Source organism: Lissotriton vulgaris, chromosome 3_1 (genome assembly GCF_964263255.1).
Source record: "Lissotriton vulgaris chromosome 3_1, aLisVul1.2, whole genome shotgun sequence".
Taxonomy (NCBI): domain Eukaryota; kingdom Metazoa; phylum Chordata; class Amphibia; order Caudata; family Salamandridae; genus Lissotriton; species Lissotriton vulgaris.
Window position 1 is genome coordinate 713494956 of NC_141689.1, and position 18834 is coordinate 713513789.

The window sequence follows — 18834 nt, forward strand, 5'->3', positions numbered from 1 at the left end:
CAAGCATAGTACATAGCGGTTTGAAGCAGTTCATGCCCTAAGGCCTACTTCGCTGCATGAGTACTTGGGTACTGACTGAATGATTACAGTTCTGCAAGGACAGTGCCTGACTGAATTTATATGTGCTTGAGTTTGAGTGCAGTGAATGGATTAGAACAAACTGCTGAATGGGTCACTACAACAGTGCAACAGCAGTGACAGACTGCTTGGTGGAAGTGTAAGAATACAGACAAGGGAATTGAAGGCATAAAAGACAAGTGTGCAGGTAGATAGAAGACTACTAGCATAGTGCATAGCGCTTTGAAGCAGTTCATGCCCTAAGCCCTACTTCGCTGCATGAGTACTTTGGTACTGACTGAATGATTACAGTTCTGCAACAACAGTACCTGACTGAATTTATAAGTGCTTGAGTTTTAGGGCAGTGAATGGATTAGTACAAACTGCTGAATGGGTCACTACAACAGTGCAACAGCAGTGACAGACTGCTTGGTGGAAGTGTAAAGATACAGACTAGGGAATTGAAGGTATAAAAGACAAGTGTGCAGGTAGATAGAAGACTACAAACATAGTGAATAGGGGTTTGAAGCAGTCCATACCCTAAGGCATACTTTGCTACATGATTACTTGGGTACTGACTAAATGATTACAGTTCTGCAAGGACAGTGCCTGACTGAATTTATAAGTGCTTGAGTTTGAGTGCAGTGAATGGATTACAACAAACTGCTGAATGGGTCACTACAACAGTGCAACAGCAGTGACAGACTGCTTGGTCGAAGTGTAAGGATACAGACTAGGGAATTGAAGGTATAAAAGACAAGTGTGCAGGTAGATAGAAGACTGCAAGCATAGTGCATAGTGGTTTGAAGCAGTTCATGCCCTAAGGCGTACTTTGCTACATGATTACTTGGGTACTGACTAAATGATTACAGTTCTGCAAGGACAGTGCCTGACTGAATTTATAAGTGCTTGAGTTTTAGTGCAGTGAATGGATTAGAACAAAATGCTGAATGGGTCACTACAACAGTGCAACAGCAGTGAAAGACTGCTTCGTGGAAGTGTAAGAATAGAGACTAGGGAATTGAAGGTATAAGAGACAACTGTGCAGGTAGATGGAAGACTACAAACATAGTGCATAGCTCTTTGAAGCACTTTATGCCCTAAGGCCTACTTTGCTGGATGTGTACTTGGGTACTGACTGAATGATTACAGTTCTGAAAGGACAGTACCTGACTGAAATTATATGTGCCTGAGTTTTGGTGCAGGGAATGGATTAGAACAAACTGCTAAATGGGTCACTACAACAGTGCAACAGCAGTGATATACTGCTTCGTGGAAGTGTAAGAATAGAGACCAGGGAATTGAAGGTATAAGAGACAACTGTGCAGGTAGATGGAAGACTACAAACATAGTGCATAGCTCTTTGAAGCACTTTATGCCCTAAGGCCTACTTGGCTGGATGAGTACTTGGGTACTGACTGAATAATTACAGTTCTGGAAGGACAGTGCCTGACTGAATTTATAAGTGCTTGAGTTTTAGTGCAGTGAATGGATTAGAAAAACTGCTGAATGGGTCACTACAATAGTGCAACAGCATTGGCAGACTGCTTGGTGGAAGTGTAAGGATACAGACTAGGGAATTGAAGGTATAAAAGACAAGTGTGCAGGTAGATAGAAGACTACAAGCATAGTGCATAGCGCTTTGAAGCAGTTCATGCCCTAAGGCCTACTTCTCTGCATGAGTACTTGGGTACTGACTGAATGATTACAGTTCTGAAATGACAGTGCCTGACTGAATTTATAAGTGCTTGAGTTTTAGTGCAGTGAATGGATTAGAACAAACTGCTGAATGGGTCACTACAACAGTGCAACAGCAGTGACACACTGCTATGTGGAAATGTAAGGATACAGACTAGGGAATTGTAGGTATAAAAGACAAGTGTGCAGGTAGATAGAAGACTACAAGCATAGTGCATAGCTCTTTGAAGCAGTTCATGCCCTAAGGCCTACTTCGCTGGAAGAGTACTTAGGTACTGACTGAATGATTACAGTTCTGGAAGGACAGTACCTGACTGAATTTATAAGTGCTTGCGTTTTAGTGCAGTGAATGGATTACAACCAACTGCTGAATGGGTCACTACAACAGTGCAACAGCTGTGACAGACTGCTTGGTGGAAGTTTAAGGATACAGACTAGGGAATTGAAGGTATAAAAAACAAGTGTGCAGGTAGATAGAAGACCACAAACATAGTGCATAGCGGTTTGAAGCAGTTAATACCCTAAGGCTTACTTTGCTACATGATTACTTGAGTACTGACTAAATGATTACAGTTCTGCAAGGACAGTGCCTAAAAGAATTTATAAGTGCTTGAGTTTTAGTACAGTGAATGGATTGGAACAAACTGCTGAATGGGTCTCTACAACAGTAGAACAGCTGTGATAGACTGCTTGGTGGAAGTTTAAGGATGCAGACCAGGGAATTGAAGGTATAAAAGACAAGTGTGCAGGTAGATAGACGACTACAAACATAGTGAATAGGGATTTTTTAGCAGTTCATGCACTAATCCCTACTTTGCTGCATGAGTACTTGAGTACTGAATGAATGATTACAGTTCTGCAAGGACAGTGCCTGACTTAATTTATAAGTGCTTGAGCTTTAGTGCAGTGTATGGATTTGAAAAAACTGCTGAATGGGTTACTACAACATTGGAACAGCAGTGACAGACTGCTTGGTGAAAGTGTAAGGATACAGACTAGGGAATTGAAGGTATAAAAGACAAGTGCGCAGGTAGATAGAAGATTACAAGCATAGTGCATAGCGCTTCAAGCAGTTCATGCCCTAAGGCCTACTTCGCTGCATGAGTACTTGGGTACTGACTGAATGATTACAGTTCTGAAAGGACAGTGCCTTACTGAATTTATAAGTGCTTGAGTTTTGGTGCAGTGAACGGATTAGAACAAACTGCTGAATGTGTCACTACAACAGTGCAACAGCTGTGACAGACTGCTTGGTGGAAGTGGAAGGATACAGACTAGGGAATTGAAGGTATAAAAGACAAGTGTGCAGGTAGATAGAAGACTACAAACATAGTGCATAGCTCTTTGAAGCACTTTATGCCCTAAGGCCTACTTGGCTGGATGAGTACTTGGGTACTGACTGAATAATGACAGTTCTGGAAGGACAGTGCCTGACTGAATTTATAAGTGCTTGAGTTTTAGTGCAGTGAATGGATTAGAAAAACTGCTGAATGGGTCACTACAATAGTGCAACAGCATTGACAGACTGCTTGGTGGAAGTGTAAGGATACAGACTAGGGAATTGAAGGTATAAAAGACAAGTGTGCAGGTAGATAGAAGACTACAAGCATAGTGCATAGCGCTTTGAAGCAGTTCATGCCCTAAGGCCTACTTCTCTGCATGAGTACTTGGGTACTGACTGAATGATTACAGTTCTGAAATGACAGTGCCTGACTGAATTTATAAGTGCTTGAGTTTTAGTGCAGTGAATGGATTAGAACAAACTGCTGAATGGGTCACTACAACAGTGCAACAGCAGTGACACACTGCTATGTGGAAATGTAAGGATACAGACTAGGGAATTGTAGGTATAAAAGACAAGTGTGCAGGTAGATAGAAGACTACAAGCATAGTGCATAGCTCTTTGAAGCAGTTCATGCCCTAAGGCCTACTTCGCTGGAAGAGTACTTAGGTACTGACTGAATGATTACAGTTCTGGAAGGACAGTACCTGACTGAATTTATAAGTGCTTGCGTTTTAGTGCAGTGAATGGATTACAACCAACTGCTGAATGGGTCACTACAACAGTGCAACAGCTGTGACAGACTGCTTGGTGGAAGTTTAAGGATACAGACTAGGGAATTGAAGGTATAAAAAACAAGTGTGCAGGTAGATAGAAGACCACAAACATAGTGCATAGCGGTTTGAAGCAGTTAATACCCTAAGGCTTACTTTGCTACATGATTACTTGAGTACTGACTAAATGATTACAGTTCTGCAAGGACAGTGCCTAAAAGAATTTATAAGTGCTTGAGTTTTAGTACAGTGAATGGATTGGAACAAACTGCTGAATGGGTCTCTACAACAGTAGAACAGCTGTGATAGACTGCTTGGTGGAAGTTTAAGGATGCAGACTAGGGAATTGAAGGTATAAAAGACAAGTGTGCAGGTAGATAGACGACTACAAACATAGTGAATAGGGATTTTTTAGCAGTTCATGCACTAATCCCTACTTTGCTGCATGAGTACTTGAGTACTGAATGAATGATTACAGTTCTGCAAGGACAGTGCCTGACTGAATTTATAAGTGCTTCTGCTGAATGGGTCACTACAACAGTGCAACAGCAGTGACAGACTGCTTGGTGGAAGTGTAATGATACAGACTGGGGAATTGAAGGTATAAAAGACAAGTGTGCAGGTAGATAGAGGACTACAAGCATAGTGCATAGCGGTTTGAAACAGTTCATGCCCTACGGCCTACATCGCTGCATGAGTACTTGGGTACTGACTGAATGATTACAGTTCTGCAAGGACAGTGCCTGACTGAATTTATAAATGCTTGAGTTGTAGTGCAGTGAATGGATTAGAATAAATTTCTGAATGGGTCACTACAACAGTGCAACAGCAGGGACAGACTGCTTGGTCGAAGTGTAAGGATACAGACAAGGGAATTGAAGGTATAAAAGACAACTGTGCAGGTAGATAGAAGACTACAAGCATAGTGCATAGCTCTTTGAAGCAGTTTATACCCTAAGGCCTACTTGGCTGGATGAGTACTTGGGTACTGACTGAATGATTACAGTTCTGGAAGGACAGTGCCTGACTGAATTTATAAGTGCTTGAGTTTTAGTGCAGTGTCTGGATTAGAACAAACTGCTGAATAGGTCACTACAACAGTGCAACAGCTGTGACAGACTGCTTGGTGAAAGTGTAATGATACAGACTGGGGAATTGAAGGTATAAAAGACAAGTATGCAGGTAGATAGAGGACTACAAGCATAGAGCATAGCGGTTTGAAGCAGTTCATGCCCTACGGCCTACTTCGCTGCATGAGTACTTGGGTACTGACTGAATGATTACAGTTCTGCAAGGACAATTCCTGACTGAATTTATAAGTGCTTGAGTTGTAGTGCAGTGAATGGATTGGAATAAATTGCTGAATGGGTCACTACAACAGTGCAACAGCAGTGACAGACTGCTTGGTCGAAGTGTAAGGATACAGACAAGGGAATTGAAGGTATAAAAGACAAGTATGCAGTTAGATAGAAGACTACAAGCATAGTACATAGCGGTTTGAAGTAGTTCATGCCCTAAGGCCTTCTTTGCTGGATGTGTACTTGGGTACTGACTGAATGATTACAGTTCTGAAAGGACAGTACCTGACTGAAATTATATGTGCTTGAGTTTTGGTGCAGGGAATGGATTAGAACAAACTGCTGAATGGGTCACTACAACAGTGCAACAGCAGTGATATACTGCTTCGTGGAAGTGTAAGAATAGAGACTAGGGAATTGAAGGTATAATAGACAACTGTGCAGGTAGATGGAAGGCTACAAGCATAGTGCATAGCGCTTTGAAGCAGTTCATGCCCTAAGGCCTACTTCTCTGCATGAGTACTTGGGTACTGACTGAATGATTACAGTTCTGAAATGACAGTGCCTGACTGAATTTATAAGTGCTTGAGTTGTAGTGCAGTGAATGGATTAGAACACACGGCTGAATGGGTCACTCCAACAGTGCAACAGCTGTGACAGACTGCTTGGTGGAAGTTTAAGGATACAGACTAGGGAATTGAAGGTATAAAAGACAAGTGTGTAGGAAAATAGAAGACTACAAGCATAGTGCATAGCGGTTTGAAGCAGTTCATGCCCTAAGGCCTACTTCGCTGCATGAGTACTTGGGTACTGACTTAATGATTACAGTTCTGCAAGGACAGTGCCTGACTGAATTTATAAGTGCTTGAGTTGTAGTGCAGCGAATGGATTAGAACAAACTGCTGAATGGGTCACTACAACAGTGCAACAGCAGTGACAGACTGCTTGGTGGTAGTGTAAGGATACAGACAAGGGAATTGAAGGTATAAAAGACAAGTATGCAGTTAGATAGAAGACTAGAAGCATAGTACATAGCGGTTTGAAGCAGTTCATGCCCTAAGGCCTACTTCGCTGCATGAGTACTTGGGTACTGACTGTATGATTACAGTTCTGCAAGGACAGTGCCTGACTGAATTTTTAAGTGCTTGCGTTTTAGTGCAGTGAATGGATTACAACCAACTGCTGAATGGGTCACTACAACAGTGCAACAGCTGTGACAGACTGCTTGGTGGAAGGTTAAGGATACAGACTAGGGAATTGAAGGTATAAAAGACAAGTGTGCAGGTAGATAGACGACTACAAGCATAGTGAATAGGGGTTTTAAGCAGTTCATGAACTAAGGCCTACTTCGCTGCATGAGTACTTGAGTACTGAATGAATGATTACAGTTCTGGAAGGACAGTGCCTGACTGAATTTATAAGTGCTTGAGTTTTAGTGCAGTGTATAGATTAGAAAAAACTGCTGAATGGGTCACTACACCAGTGCAACAGCATTGACATACTGCTTGGTGAAAGTGTAATGATACAGACTAGGGAATTGAAGGTATAAAAGACCAGTGTGCAGGAAAATAGAAGACTACAAGCATAGTGCATAGCGGTTTGAAGCAGTTCATGCCCTAAGGCCTACTTCGCTGCATGAGTACTTGGGTATTGACTGAATGATTACAGTTCTGCAAGGACAGTGCCTGACTGAATTCATAAGTGCTTGCGTTTTAGTGCAGTGAATGGATTACAACCAATTGCTGAATGGGTCACTACAACAGGGCAACAGCTGTGACAGACTGCTTGGTGGAAGTTTAAGGATACAGACTAGGGAATTGAAGGTATAAAAGACAAGTGTGCAGGTAGATAGACGACTACAAGCATAGTGAATAGGGGTTTTGAGCAGTTTCCTGCACTAAGGCGTACTTCGCTGCATGAATACTTGAGTACTGACTGAATGATTACAGTTCTGGAAGGACAGTGCCTGACTGAATTTATAAGTGCTTGAGTTTTAGTGCAGTGTATGGATTAGAAAAAACTGCTGAATGGGTCACTACAACAGTGCAACAGCAGTGACAGACTGCTTGGTGAAAGTGTAAGGATACAGACAAGGGAATTGAAGACATAAAAGACAAGTATGCAGGTAGATAGAAGACTACACGCATAGTGCATAGCGCTTTGAAGTAGTACATGCCCTAAGGCCTACTTCGCTGCATGAGTACTTGGGTACTGACTAAATGATTACAGTTCCGCAAGGACAGTGCCTGACTGAATTTATAAGTGCTTGAGTTTTAGTGCAGTGAATGGATTAGAACAAACTGCTGAATGGGTCACTACAACAGTCCAACAGCAGTGATATACTGCTTGGTGGAAGTGTAAAGATACAGACTAGGGAATTGAAGGTATAAAAGACAAGTGTGCAGGTAGATAGAAGACTACACGCATAGTGCATAGCAGTTTGAATCAGTTAATTCCCTAAGGCCTACTTCGCTGCATGAGTACTTGGGTACTGACTGAATGATTACAGTTCTGAAATGACAGAGCCTGACTGAATTTATAAGCGCTTGAGTTTTAGTGCAGTGAATGGATTAGAACAAACTGCTGAATAGGTCACTACAACAGTGCAACAGCTGTGACAGACTGCTTGGTAGAAGTGTAAGGATATATACTAGGGGATTGAAGGTATAAAAGAAAAGTGTGCAGGTAGATAGAAGACTACAAGCATAGTACATAGCGGTTTGAAGCAGTTCATGCCCTAAGGCCTACTTCACTGCATCAGTACTTGAGTACTGACTGAATGATTACAGTTCTGGAAGGACAGTGCCTGACTGAATTTATAAGTGCTTGTGTTTTAGTGCAGTGAATGGATTACAACCAACTGCTGAATGGGTCACTACAACAGTGCAACAGCAGTGACAGACTGCTTGGTGGAAGGTTAAGGATACAGACTAGGGAATTGAAGGTATAAAAGACAAGTGTGCAGGTAGATAGAGGACTACAAGCATAGTGCATAGCGGTTTGAAGCAGTTCATGCCCTACGGCCTACTTCGCTGCATGAGTACTTGGGTACTGACTGAATGATTACAGTTCTGCAAGGACAGTGCCTGACTGAATTTATAAATGCTTGAGTTGTAGTGCAGTGAATGGATTAGAATAAATTGTTGATGGGTCACTACAACAGTGCATAAGCAGTGACAGACTGCTTGGTCGAAGTGTAAGGATACAGACAAGGGAATTGAAGGTATAAAAGAAAAGTATGCAGTTAGATAGAAGACTACAAGCATAGTGCATAGCTCTTTGAAGCAGTTTATTCCCTAAGGCCTACTTGGCTGGATGAGTACTTGGGTACTGACTGAATGATTACAGTTCTGGAAGGACAGTGCCTGACTGAATTTATAAGTGCTTGAGTTTTAGTGCAGTGAATGGATTAGAAAAAACTGCTGAATGGGTCACTACAATAGTGCAACAGCATTGACAGACTGCTTGGTGGAAGTGTAAGGATACAGACTAGGGAATTGAAGGTATAAAAGACAAGTGTGCAGGCAGATAGAAGACTACAAGCATAGTGCATAGCTCTTTGAAGCAGTTCATGCCCTAAGGCCTACTTCGCTGGAAGAGTACTTGGGTACTGACTGAATGATTACAGTTCTGGAAGGACAGTACCTGACTGAATTTATAAGTGCTTGCGTTTTAGTGCAGTGAATGGATTACAACCAACTGCTGAATGGGTCACTACAACAGTGCAACAGCTGTGACAGACTGCTTGGTGGAAGTTTAAGGATACAGACTAGGGAATTGAAGGTATAAAAAACAAGTGTGCAGGTAGATAGAAGACCACAAACATAGTGCATAGCGGTTTGAAGCAGTTAATACCCTAAGGCGTACTTTGCTACATGATTACTTGGGTACTGACTAAATGATTACAGTTCTGCAAGAACAGTGCCTGAAAGAATTTATAAGTGCTTGAGTTTTAGTGCAGTGAATGGATTGGAACAAACTGCTGAATGGGTCTCTACAACAGTAGAACAGCTGTGACAGACTGCCTGGTGGAAGTTTAAGGATACAGACTAGGGAATTGAAGGTATAAAAGACAAGTGTGCAGGTAGATAGACGACTACAAACATAGTGAATAGGGATTTTTTTAGCAGTTCATGCACTAATCCCTACTTTGCTGCATGACTACTTGAGTACTGAATGAATGATTACAGTTCTGGAAGGACAGTGCCTGACTGAATTTATAAGTGCTTGAGTTTTAGTGCAGCGTATGGATCAAAAAAGAACTGCTGAATGGGTCACTACAACAGTGCAACAGCATTGACAGACTGCTTGGTGAAAGTGTAATGATACAGACTAGGGGATTGAAGGTATAAAAGACAAGTGTGCATGTAGATAGAAGACTACAAGCATAGTGAATAGCGGTTTGAAGCAGTTCATGCCCTAAGGCCTACTTCGCTGCATGAGTACTTGGGTACTGACTGAATGATAACAGTTCTGCAAGGACAGTGCCTGACTGAATTTTTAAGTGCTTGCGTTTTAGTGCAGTGAATGGATTACAACCAACTGCTGAATGGGTCTCTACAACAGTAGAACAGCTGTGACAGACTGCTTGGTGGAAGTTTAAGGATACAGACTAGGGAATTGAAGGTATAAAAGACAAGTGTGCAGGTAGATAGACGACTACAAGCATAGTGAATAGGGGTTTTAAGCAGTTCATGAACTAAGGCCTACTTCGCTGCATGAGTACTTGAGTACTGAATGAATGATTACAGTTCTGGAAGGACAGTGCCTGACTGAATTTATACGTGCTTGAGTTTTAGTGCAGTGTATAGATTAGAAAAAACTGCTGAATGGGTCACTACAACAGTGCAACAGCAGTGACAGACTGCTTGGTGAAAGTGTAATGATACAGACTAGGGAATTGAAGGTATAAAAGACAAGTGTGCAGGAAAATAGAAGACTACAAGCATAGTGCATAGCGGTTTGAAGCAGTTCATGCCCTAAGGCCTACTTCGCTGCATGAGTACTTGGGTACTGACTGAATGATTACAGTTCTGCAAGGACAGTGCCTGACTGAATTTATTAGTGCTTGAGTTTTAGTGCAGTGAATGGATTAGAACAAACTGCTGAATGGGTCACTACAACAGTGCAACAGCAGTGACACACTGCTATGTGGAAATGTAAGGATACAGACTAGGGAATTGAAGGTATAAAAGACAAGTGTGCAGGTAGATAGAAGACTACAAGCATAGTGCATAGCTGTTTGAAGCAGTTCATGCCCTAAGGCCTACTTCGCTGGAAGAGTACTTGGGTACTGACTGAATGATTACAGTTCTGGAAGGACAGTACCTGACTGAATTTATAAGTGCTTGCGTTTTAGTGCAGTGAATGGATTACAACCAACTGCTGAATGGGTCACTACAACAGTGCAACAGCTGTGACAGACTGCTTGGTGGAAGTTTAAGGATACAGACTAGGGAATTGAAGGTATAAAAAACAAGTGTGCAGGTAGATAGAAGACCACAAACATAGTGCATAGCGGTTTGAAGCAGTTAATACCCTAAGGCGTACTTTGCTACATGATTACTTGGGTACTGACTAAATGATTACAGTTCTGCAAGAACAGTGCCTGAAAGAATTTATAAGTGCTTGAGTTTTAGTGCAGTGAATGGATTGGAACAAACTGCTGAATGGGTCTCTACAACAGTAGAACAGCTGTGACAGACTGCCTGGTGGAAGTTTAAGGATACAGACTAGGGAATTGAAGGTATAAAAGACAAGTGTGCAGGAAAATAGAAGACTACAAGCATAGTGCATAGCGGTTTGAAGCAGTTCATGCCCTAAGGCCTACTTCGCTGCATGAGTACTTGGGTACTGACTGAATGATTACAGTTCTGCAAGGACAGTGCTTGACTGAATTTATAAGTGCTTGAGTTGTAGTGCAGCGAATGGATTAGAACAAACTGCTGAATGGGTCACTACAACAGTGCAACAGCAGTGACAGACTGCTTGGTGGAAGTGTAATGATACAGACTGGGGAATTGAAGGTATAAAAGACAAGTGTGCAGGTAGATAGAGGACTACAAGCATAGTGCATAGCGGTTTGAAACAGTTCATGCCCTACGGCCTACATCGCTGCATGAGTACTTGGGTACTGACTGAATGATTACAGTTCTGAAAGGACAGTCCCTGACTGAATTTATAAGTGCTTGAGTTTTGGTGCAGGGAATGGATTAGAACAAACTGCTGAATGGGTCACTACAACAGTGCAACAGCAGTGATATACTGCTTCGTGGAAGTGTAAGAATAGAGACTAGGGAAATTAAGCTATAAAAGACAAGTGTGCAGGTAGATAGAAGACTACAAGCATAGTGCATAGCTCTTTGAAGCAGTTCATGCCCTAAGGCCTACTTTGCTGGAAGAGTACTTGGGTACTGACTGAATGATTACAGTTCTGGAAGGACAGTACCTGACTGAATTTATAAGTGCTTGCGTTTTAGTGCAGTGAATGGATTACAACCAACTGCTGAATGGGTCACTACAACAGTGCAACAGCTGTGACAGACTGCTTGGTGGAAGTTTAAGGATACAGACTAGAGATTTGAATGTATAAAAGACAAGTGTGCAGGTAGATAGAAGACTACAAACATAGTGCATAGCGGTTTGAAGCAGTTCATACCCTAAGGCATACTTTGCTACATGAGTACTTGAGTACTGACTGAATGATTACAGTTCTGGAAGGACAGTGCCTGACTGAATTTATAAGTGCTTGAGTTTTAGTGCAGTGTATGGATTAGAAAAAACTGCTGAATGGGTCACTACAACAGTGCAACAGCAGTGACAGACTGCTTGGTGAAAGTGTAAGGATACAGACTAGGGAATTGAAGACATAAAAGACAAGTATGCAGGTAGATAGAAGACTACACGCATAGTGCATAGCGCTTTAAAGCAGTTCATGCCCTAAGGCCTACTTCGCTGCATGAGTACTTGGGTACTGACTGAATGATTACAGTTCTGCAAGGTTAGTGCCTGACTGAATTTATAAGTGCTTGAGTTGTAGTCCAGTGAATGGATTAGAACACACGGCTGAATGGGTCACTACAACAGTTCAACAGCAGTGATATACTGCTTGGTGGAAGTGTAAGGATACAGACTAGGGAATTGAAGGTATAAAAGACAAGTGTGCAGGTAGATAGAAGACTACATGCATAGTGCATAGCGGTTTGAAGCAGTTCATTCCCTGAGACCTACTTCGCTGCATGAGTACTTGGGTACTGACTGAATGATAACAGTTCTGCAAGGACAGTGCCTGACTAAATTTATAAGTGCTTGAGTTTTAGTGCAGTGAATGGATTAGAACAAACTGCTGAATGGGTCACTAAAACAGTGCAACAGCAGTGACAGACTGCTTCGTGGAAGTGTAAGAATAGAGACTAGGGAATTGATGGTATAAAAGACAACTGTGCAGGTAGATAGAAGACTACACGCATAGTGCATAGCAGTTTGAAGCAGTTCATTCCCTAAGGCCTACTTCGCTGCATGAGTACTTGGGTACTGACTGAATGATTACAGTTCTGAAATGACAGTGCCTGACTGAATTTATAAGTGCCTGAGTTTAGTGCAGTGAATGGATTAGAACAAACTGCTGAATGGCTCACTACAACAGTGCAACAGCTGTGACAGACTGCTTGGTAGAAGTGTAAGGATATATACTAGGGGAATGAAGGTATAAAAGAAAAGTGTGCAGGTAGATAGAAGACTGCAAACATAGTGCATAGCGGTTTGAAGCAGTTCATGCCCTAATCCCTACTTCGCTGCATGAGTACTTGGGTACTGACTGAATGATTACAGTTCTGGAAGGACAGTGCCTGACTGAATTCATAAGTGCTTGCGTTTTAGTGCAGTGAATGGATTACAACCAACTGCTGAATGGGTCACTACAACAGGGCAACAGCTGTGACAGACTGCTTGGTGAAAGTGTAATGATACAGACTAGGGAATTGAAGGTATAAAAGACAAGTGTGCAGGTAGATAGAGGACTACAAGCATAGTGCATAGCGGTTTGAAGCAGTACATGAACTAAGGCCTACTTCACTGCATCAGTACTTGGGTACTGACTGAATGATTACAGTTCTGGAAGGACAGTGCCTGACTGAATTTATAAGTGCTTGCGTTTTAGTGCAGTGAATGGATTACAACCAACTGCTGAATGGGTCACTACAACAGTGCAACAGCAGTGACAGACTGCTTGGTGGAAGTTTAAGGATACACACTAGGGAATTGAAGGTATAAAAGACAAGTGTGCAGGTAGATAGACAACTACAAGCATAGTGAATAGGGGTTTTAAGCAGTACATGAACTAAGGCCTACTTCGCTGCATGAGTACTTGAGTACTGAATGAATGATTACAGTTATGGAAGGACAGTGACTGACTGAATTTATAAGTGCTTGAGTTTTAGTGCAGTGTCTGGATTAGAACAAACTGCTGAATGGGTCACTACAACAGTGCAACAGCAGTGACAGACTGCTTGGTGAAAGTGTAATGATGCAGACTAGGGAATTGAAGGTATAAAAGACAAGTGTGCAGGTAGATAGAGGACTACAAGCATAGTGCATAGCGGTTTGAAGCAGTTCATGCCCTACGGCCTACTTCGCTGCATGAGTACTTGGGTACTGACTGAATGATTACAGTTCTGCAAGGACAGTGCCTGACTGAATTTATAAATGCTTGAGTTGTAGTGCAGTGAATGGATTAGAATAAATTGCTGAATGGGTCACTACATCAGTGCAACAGCAGTGACAGACTGCTTGGTCGAAGTGTAAGGATACAGACAAGGGAATTGAAGGTATAAAAGACAAGTATGCAGTTAGATAGAAGACTACAAGCATAGTACATAGCGGTTTGAAGTAGTTCATGCCCTAAGGCCTACTTTGCTGGATGTGTACTTGGGAACTGACTGAAAGATTACAGTTCTGAAAGGACAGTCCCTGACTGAAATTATATGTGCTTGAGTTTTAGTGCAGTGAATGGATTAGAAAAAACTGCTGAATGGGTCACTACAATAGTGCAACAGCATTGACAGACTGCTTGGTGGAAGTGTAAGGATACAGACTAGGGAATTGAAGGTATAAAAGACAACTGTGCAGGTAGATGGAAGACTACAAGCATAGTGCATAGCTCTTTGAAGCAGTTTATGCCCTAAGGCCTACTTGGCTGGATGAGTACTTGGGTACTGACTGAATGATTACAGTTCTGGAAGGACAGTGCCTGACTGAATTTATAAGTGCTTGAGTTTTAGTGCAGCGCATGGATTAAAAAAAACTGCTGAATGGGTCACTACAACAGTGCAACAGCAGTGACAGACTGCTTGGTGAAAGTGTAATGATACAGACTAGGGGATTGAAGGTATAAAGACAAGTGTGCATGTAGATAGAAGAATACAAGCATAGTGCATAGCGGTTTGAAGCAGTTCATGCCCTAAGGCCTACTCCGCTGCATGAGTACTTGGGTACTGACTGCATGATTACAGTTCTGCAAGGACAGTGCCTTACTGAATTTATAAGTGCTTGAGTTTTGGTGCAGTGAACGGATTAGAACAAACTGCTGAATGGGTCACTACAACAGTGCAACAGCAGTGACAGACTGCTTGGTGAAAGTGTAAGGATACAGACTAGGGAATTGAAGGTATAAAAGACAAGTGCGCAGGTAAATAGAAGACTACAAGCATAGTGCATAGCACTTCAAGCAGTTCATGCCCTAAGGCCTGCTTCGCTGCATGAGTACTTGGGTACTGACTGAATGATTACAGTTCTGAAAGGACAGTGCCTTACTGAATTTATAAGTGCTTGAGTTTTGGTGCAGTGAACGGATTAGAACAAACTGCTGAATGGGTCACTACAACAGTGCAACAGCAGTGACAGACTGCTTGGTGGAAGTGGAAGGATACAGACTAGGGAAATGAAGGTATAAAAGACAAGTGTGCAGGTAGATAGAGGACTACAAGCATAGTGCATAGCGGTTTGAAGCAGTTCATGCCCTAAGGCCTACTTCGCTGCATGAGTACTTGGGTACTGACTGAACGATTACAGTTCTGGAAGGACAGTGCCTGACTGAATTCATAAGTGCTTGCGTTTTAGTGCAGTGAATGGATTACAACCAATTGCTGAATGGGTCACTACAACAGGGCAACAGCTGTGACAGACTGCTTGGTGGAAGTTTAAGGATACAGACTAGGGAATTGAAGGTATAAAAGACAAGTGTGCAGGTAGATAGCCAACTACAAGCATAGTGAATAGGGGTTTTGAGCAGTTCATGCACTAAGGCCTACTTCGCTGCATGAGTACTTGAGTACTGACTGAATGATTACAGTTCTGGAAGGACAGTGCCTGACTGAATTTATAAGTGCTTGAGTTTTAGTGCAGTGTATGGATTAGAAAAAACTGCTGAATGGGTCACTACAACAGTGCAACAGCAGTGACAGACTGCTTGGTGAAAGTGTAAGGATACAGACTAGGGAATTGAAGACATAAAAGACAAGTATGCAGGTGTATAGAAGACTACACGCATAGTGCATAGCGCTTTAAAGCAGTTCATGCCCTAAGGCCTACTTCGCTGCATGAGTACTTGGGTACTGACTGAATGATTACAGTTCTGCAAGGTTAGTGCCTGACTGAATTTATAAGTGCTTGAGTTGTAGTGCAGTGAATGGATTAGAACACAAGGCTGAATGGGTCACTACAACAGTGCAACAGCAGTGGCAGACTGCTTGGTGGAAGTGTAAGGATACAGACAAGGGAATTGAAGGTATAAAAGACAAGTGTGCAGGTAGACAGAAGACTACAAGCAAAGTGCATAGCGCTTTGAAGCAGTTCATACCCTAAGGCGTACTTTGCTACATGATTACTTGGGTACTGACTGAATGATTAGAGTTCTGCAAGGACAGTGCCTGACTGAATTTATAAGTGCTTGAGTTGTAGTGCAGTGAATGGGCTAGAACAAACTGCTGAATGGGTCACTACAACAGTGCAACAGCAGTGACAGACTGCTTGGTGGTAGTGTAAGGGTACAGACAAGGGAATTGAAGGTATAAAAGACAAGTATGCAGTTAGATAGAGGACTACAAGCATAGTATATAGCGGTTTGAAGCAGTTCATACCCTAAGGCGTACTTTGCTACATGATTACTTGGGTACTGACTGAATGATTAGAGTTCTGCAAGGACAGTGCCTGACTGAATTTATAAGTGCTTGAGTTGTAGTGCAGTGAATGGGCTAGAACAAACTGCTGAATGGGTCACTACAACAGTGCAACAGCAGTGACAGACTGCTTGGTGGTAGTGTAAGGGTACAGACAAAGGAATTGAAGGTATAAAAGACAAGTATGCAGTTAGATAGAGGACTACAAGCATAGTATATAGCGGTTTGAAGCAGTTCATGTCCTAAGGCCTACTTCGCTGCATGAGTACTTGGGTACTGAATGAATGATTACAGTTCTGGAAGGACAGTGCCTGACTGAATTTATAAGTGCTTGAGTTTTAGTGCAGTGTATAGATTAGAAAAAACTGCTGAATGGGTCACTACAACAGTGCAACAGCAGTGACAGACTGCTTGGTGAAAGTGTAATGATACAGACTAGGGAATTGAAGGTATAAAAGACAAGTGTGCAGGAAAATAGAAGACTACAAGCATAGTGCATAGCGGTTTGAAGCAGTTCATGCCCTAAGGCCTACTTCGCTGCATGAGTACTTGGGTACTGACTGAATGATTACAGGTCTGGAAGGACAGTACCTGAATGAATTTATAAGTGCTTGCGTTTTAGTGCAGTGAATGGATTACAACCAACTGCTGAATGGGTCACTACAACAGTGCAACAGCCGTGACAGACTGCTTGGTGGAAGTTTAAGGATACAGACTAGAGATTTGAAGGTATAAAAGACAAGTGTGCAGGTATATAGAAGACTACAAACATAGTGCATAGCGGTTTGAAGCAGTTCATACCCTAAGGCGTACTTTGCTACATGATTACTTGGGTACTGACTAAATGATTACAGTTCTGCAAGGACAGTGCCTGACTGAATTTATAAGTGCTTGAGTTTTAGTGTAGTGAATGGATTGGAAAACACTGCTGAATGGGTCACTACAACAGGGCAACAGCTGTGACAGACTGCTTGGTGAAAGTTTAGGGATACAGACTAGGGAATTGAAGGTATAAAAGACAAGTGTGCAGGTAGATAGACGACTACAAGCATAGTGAATAGGGTTTTAAGCAGTTCATGAACTAATCCCTACTTCGCTGCATGAGTACTTGGGTACTGAATGAATGATTACAGTTCTGGAAGGACAGTGCCTTACTGAATTTATAAGTGCTTGAGATTTAGTGCAGCGTATGGTTTAAAAAAAACTGCTGAATGGGTCCCTACAACAGTGCAACAGCAGTGACAGACTGCTTGGTGATAGTGTAAGGATACAGACAAGGGAATTGAAGGTATTAAAGACAAGTATGCAGTTAGATAGAAGACTACAAGCATAGTACATAGCTGTTTGAAGTAGTTCATGCCCTAAGGCCTACTTCACTGGATGTGTACTTGGGTACTGACTGAATGATTACAGTTCTGAAAGGACAGTCCCTGACTGAATTTATAAGTGCTTGCGTTTTGGTGCAGGGAATGGATTAGAACAAACTGCTGAATGGGTCACTACAATAGTGCAACAGCAGTGATATACTGCTTTGTGGAAGTGTAAGAATAGAGACTAGGGAAATGAAGGTATAAAAGACAAGTGTGCAGGTAGATAGAAGAATACAAGCATAGTGCATAGCTCTTTGAAGCACTTCATGTGCTAAGGCCTACTTCGCTGCATGAGTACTTAGGTACTGACTTAATAATTACAGTTCTGCAAGCACAGTCCCTGACTGAATTTATAAGTGCTTGAGTTTTAGTGCAGTGAATGGATAGGCACATACTGCTGAATGGGTCAACAAAACTAACTCACAGTGTGATTCTAGACAAATAACAGTATTTCTTATAAATGGTGTGTATAGATACTTACTGGTGAAATATAGGCACGAAACACACAAGTGTGATGGTGATTACACTACCACTTGCATAGTACATAACTGTTTCAGGCACTGCCTGCCCTAAAGCCTGGCTCACTGCAACAGTACATGTACCTATATGTCTGCAAACGCAGCAACCAACCAAATCACTCTCTCTCAATTTTCCCAAATAGACACTGATTCATAATGTTATTCTACACAAATAACAGTATTTCTTATAAATGGAGTGTATAGATACTGGCTGGGGAAATGTAGGCCTGAAACACAAATGTGAAGATGGTTACACTACTACTTGCATAGTGCATAAGAGTTTCAAGCACTGCGCGCCCTAAAGACGGGCTCACTGCAACAGTACATGTACTTATATAACTGCATGCACATCAACCAACCAATTCATTCTCTCTCAAGTTTCTCAAATGGGCACTGACTCACACTGTGATTTTAGATAAATAACAGTATTTCTTATAAATGGACTGCATAGATGTTGACTGGGGAAATGTAGGCCTGAAACACAAGTGTGAATTTGGTTACACTACTACTTTCATATTGCAAAAATGCTTCTCTCGGAATGATTCCTATATGCACACAGACTCACAATGTGATTCTAGACAAAAAATATTAAACCTTGCATTTTACAAAAACACATTTACTAGTCTAGAAACGGTAAGGTGACTAAAAACATTCTATATATATG